The sequence below is a fragment of the Eutrema salsugineum genome, unplaced genomic scaffold (assembly GCF_000478725.1).
Source record: "Eutrema salsugineum unplaced genomic scaffold, Eutsalg1_0 scaffold_10, whole genome shotgun sequence".
In the NCBI taxonomy this organism is placed as follows: domain Eukaryota; kingdom Viridiplantae; phylum Streptophyta; class Magnoliopsida; order Brassicales; family Brassicaceae; genus Eutrema; species Eutrema salsugineum.
Window position 1 is genome coordinate 1,079,255 of NW_006256908.1, and position 5,101 is coordinate 1,084,355.

A 5,101-nucleotide genomic window follows, 5' to 3' on the forward strand; every position below is an offset into this window, starting at 1 on the left:
CTTATTGGTGGATGCTAATTCATCATAGACTTGACCATAAAGGAGGTATTCAATCTCTGTAACAGCAGCTGAGTGATCATCATCAGGGTAGATGGCATTGCAATTGTTTTTGGGGTTTTGAACAGCTTTCCCAGGAAGAGAGCCGTGAGTTTCAGAAGTGGAGATGCCCTTGTTTTCTGCAGAGTCCTTAGTTCAGAGCCAAGTATCTCCATCTTAGAACTAAGGTCATGACACTTGGATTCCATCTTTTGTTGTCCTTGTAAGAGCTGTTGGAGAACAACATTGAGATCAGGACGTTGTTGAACTAGTGGTGGACCAAATCCCGGAGGTGTTGGCCTTTGTTGTTGGAAGCTGAGTTGGTTATTGAAGTTATTCCCTTGTTGCTGAGCTGTTGGCTGCTGAAAAGCTTGTTGACCTTGGAAGTTACCTTGGAACTGATTCCTTTGAACAAAGCCTTGATGACCTTGTTGGGGAGGGTATACCTGATCTTGGGGATTGGCTACATTGGTGCTTCTATAAGACAAGATCTGGTTCTTGTTGAAGTTGTTGTAACCTTGAAACTTGTTCTGATTCCCTATGTAGTTCAGCTCCTCTTGTGTTAAACCCTCTTCATTGATGTTCTCAAATTCACCAACACAATGGATTGGTTTTTGAGAAATCATCTTCAGCTTGTCAAGTTCACTTCTCAGCTCTTTAACTTCTCTAGTAAGCCTTTGATCTGAGCTTGAACCCTCTGATCTGTTTGTCCTGTCATAATCCTCACCACATGTGTCATTAGACATGGCCAAATTCTCCACAAGTTCCATAGCAGATGTAATCTCTTTGGCCAAGAAATTACCATTGGAGGCTGTGTCTAATTGATTCCTTATATGTGGTAAAGCTCCTTTATACAGTGTAGAAAGTAGAGAAGCATCAGAAAAACCGTGGACACTGATTGGTGTAGCTTCTAAACCGCTCCCAAGTTTCCCCAAAGTTTTCATTGTTATGTTGCTTGAAGCTTGATATCTGGTTTCTCAGCTTAGCTGTCCTAGAAGTAGAGAGAACTTGGATAAAAAGGCAAGCTTGCACTGCTTCTAAGTCTTTATGAAACCCCAAGGCAGGTTCTTCTCCCATTGGTGTGCCTTGTCTCCTAGACTGAATGGGAAAAGCCTAAGCTTGAAGCTGTCTTCAGAGACACCATTGCTTTTGGTGAGGTTACAAACTCTGTCAAACTGGTCTAGGTGCTCCAAAGGATCTTCCATTGGCAAACCATGAAATTTGGAGTTTTTAACCATGTTGAGCAAGGAAGCCTTCACCACAAAATTGTTATTCTGAACTGGTGGTGCTTGGATTCCTGCTCTATGCTGGTGTGCATTGGCTCTATCATTTTCCCCAACAAATAATGGTGGAGGATCTTGTCTCCTTTGAGCTTGATGCTGAGGAATGAATTGAGCCTATTGCTCATTCCTATTAGCCTGCTGCTGATTCTGCTTAGCCTGTCTCTCATTCCTTTGTGCCATGTTTATATTGACAAATGCTTGCTGTTCATTCCTGTCAGCTTGAGCCTGATTCCTTTGAGCTCCATTACCATGCTGAGCCTGTTGCTCTTCTTGAACCTGGTGCTCAATGTCAACCACGTGGTGCTCTCTTTGTTGATCCATATCAGCTGCTCTATCAGTTTCCCTTGTACGTCTATCTCTTCTTCTTCTTGGCACTAATAGATTGATGTTGTCGTTCAAAGGAAATGGTGGACCACAACTTCTAAACCTTGATCTGGTGTTCATACACCTGAAAACAAAGACAGAACTTGCAAAGTGATAAGTAAAACAAAATGAAAAGACTTGATCTCAAGAACAGATCAAAGACTAATGCTAAACAATCCACAATTTGGCAACGGCGCCAATTGATAGACAAGATTTTTCAGGTCTTTAGGGCTATCAATCTCTTTAATCAATGTAGTATAAAGGGTGTCAAACCAAGCATGTGGAAGCTAGACACTAGACTATATGAACTGTTTCGTAATTCAAGTAAACAAGTGAGGATTTGATTAAACTAATGACTACTAAAGGGTTAAACAAGATTATTGACTAAGCCAATAATAAAAAAAGTAGCAAATGACAAATGATATGGATATGAAATGATGGAAGCATGAGATTCTAGACATGATTAGGGTGCTTTGGTGCTAAACTAGAAATGCTAATGACAATGATGAAACATGATTCAAATGATTTAGAACTCTAATCAAGCCTTAATCTTTCCCAAGCATCAAGACACAAATCAAGTTATTTCACATACCCAATCATCATTGGAGATCAAACAACAAGACAGCATTAAGAATCAGTTCTAAGTGATCATTTATGCAAATAACAAAACATCATCATGTGGTTAATGCATAAATCTCTAATATAGCTCTTTCAGGAATTTCATCAAACACTTGTGATGCATGAAAAACCCAGATTCTAGATCACAAGTGATATGCAGGGATCTAGATTAGAGAACAGCTATTTAGAGAGATGAAAGCATGCATCTAGCCCTAAGCACTCCTAATCTAACACTTTAGCACACTAACCTACACATCTAGAACCTCATTAAGGTGACTACTCACAAATCATACTTAACACAATCAATCCTTTGCAAGACATGTTGTTAAACATGATTAATGATGGGGAATGAAGATAGAGATGACAGATAAGAAAGATTTCATCTTTAAACACACAAAGATCTCTGATTTCTCTTGATTAAAACTCTCAAAAAGGGATATTTCTCTTCAAATGAGTCTTTCACAAAAGAGGCAAAGAAATTAGAGAGAATCAAGCTTGTCTATTGGAGAAAACCTTAAAAATCATATATAGTGTCTCTTGCGGACCAGGTCAGCCCAGGACAAACTGGGTACTGACCCAACTTCAAATGGGTCATGCCCCAAATCTGCGACATGGTCAGGTGCTTCCCATCCCGCAGGCCTGAGTCGCACAACCACAGAAACAGCCTTGTGCGCCTTAAACCCTTCAGCCTTAGCCGCATGCCTATCTAGGTGTAAACCGCAAGTGTTTGTGCTGTTCAGGCTTTCTTCTCTTCAACTCGCATAACCAAGACGCATTCTGGAGAGAATATGTGTGCGAGTGGTCATCTTTAGTCCCAAGTCGCATGCCCAACTCGGTGTAAACCGCGACTCTTTCTGCGGTTCAGTTCTTTGCTCGGCCAACTCGTATGCCTAAGTCGCATAGCTTGTGGACTTAGCATTTTTCCTGCTCGGGAATCTTTGGTCTCACTCAGGGTTGCGTTACCCGCTTATCTCCACATGCAGCTCCTTTCCAGAATTTAATCTTTAGGCACTGCAAGTTAACCAAGATGCAGAACCATCTCGCACAATCCAAGTCTCCTCAGGCCACTTCGCATTCAGGAGAGTGTAACTTTCAGGATATGGATCCAAATGGCATAATTACAACTTCAGTAGAAAAACACTCAAATATCTCAAACTTTGGTAAAAAAAACTTTCGGCGCTTGGGGATTGGAAGGTTCTCCGGACGGGTCATCTCTGAAGTGCATTGAAACGATCAAAAAGAAGCTCTTGTACCAGTGTTCACTCCGGAGACGGTATCTTTCAGAATATAACTCCAAAATGGATGATCTTAGATGTTATGGAAAAAGCACGCAAAGAACTTGAATCTTGATGAAGGCCTTGGCAACTGAATCAGAGTGGAAAGGCATCGTCCCACGCAATCTTTGTGACTCATCGGATCGGTCTTGAAGCTATAGCAAGACGGGTGAGTCTTCCGGTGCGCTTAACTCTTTGCTCACGACTCCAAATCTAATGATTCAACCTGTTTTGGATCCGTGACTTGTTCATATCCAACTTTTATGAAGACCCTGTAAGCTGAATCGGTCGTTAAAACTCTCCAGACACGCAATATTTCAGACGTATCGGAATGCTCCGGAATGACTGCGAGACAGGTCTGTCTTCCGGTGGCCGCATCTTTCAGCTCGATGCTCCAAATTCATCGATTTCAACTGTTCTGAAATCTAGACTCAATTATCTTGATCTTTTTTGCATATCCTGTGAGCTGAATCAGCCGGAAAGACCTTTTGGTAACGTGATTTCGGAGATGTATCTGCACCCGAGATTTTTGGCCGAGAACCTTGAATAGCCAGGACGTGTTTTGGCCGAGAGATCTACCCGCGGTACATGAAAATCGTCGAGTAAAGCTTGACGCGGTACAGGCTATCATGATAACCTCCAAAAGGCTGTTTTCACCATTTTTAAAGCTCCATTCACCATTTCTTTTCCTGCCTTTATCTTTTCAGGTCCAAACTGCTTCCAAATCACCTGTAAACACTCCAAAACATGCAAGACTCACTTAGACCTAATGCAAACCCCTAAGTACTAAAACAACACCTAAAGACCTAAAATGCAAGAAATAAGACATGATTTTGAATGAAATGTACAATCTTAAATGATGCTAAATATGAACATATCAGGGCGCGACCCAAGGTTTCTCCCTGAGTTTTCACCATTGGGCTGTGTCTAGACCAAGGAATTCCTCCCTCAATTCACTCCGGCCTTAACTATATATACAACCTACATGCATCACACAAACATTTACGGGCCTCTCCTGTAGTCTGCCCTTCTGGGACTTTTATCTGAACTCATCGGTTCTCAACCGCCTCTTGCTTCATTTTGCCCTACCCGGACTTACCCTAAGCTCACCGGATACCTACCGGGTGTTGCTTCAGCCTCTTGGGACTTATCACACACCAAGCTCAACAGTTACATACCGTCTATTGCTCATCTCTGTCCTTCCGGGACTTATACTTTTCTCGGCTCAACGGATCCCCCGTCTCTTGCCTACTTGTCCTTCCTCTTAACTTACTCTAAGCTCACCATTTGCGTGCCGGGTATTGCTTCTGCCGTATGGGACTTACTCCTTTCCCGGCTCAACGGATTACACCGTCTCTCGCCTTACTTGCCCTACTGGGACTTACCTCACGGCTTGACTCTCTGTCTACCGTTACACAGTTCCAGCTCACCGTTATCCACAACAGCATGCCAGCACCACAATCCCGACGCACCTACGGATACACACCCCACAGCTGTATCCGAGGGTTCACCCAATCTCTGAACCAT

At 42.6% G+C, this 5,101-nt stretch overlaps 1 non-coding gene across 1 annotated transcript; it reads left to right on the forward strand.

Annotated features, from left to right (window-relative positions):
• The first annotated feature begins 918 nt into the window (after nt 1-918).
• LOC112081744 lies at nt 919-1,020 on the forward strand. The gene has a single exon (XR_002896666.1). It is a non-coding gene; the product is annotated as a small nucleolar RNA R71 (small nucleolar RNA).
• The last annotated feature ends 4,081 nt before the right edge of the window (nt 1,021-5,101 follow it).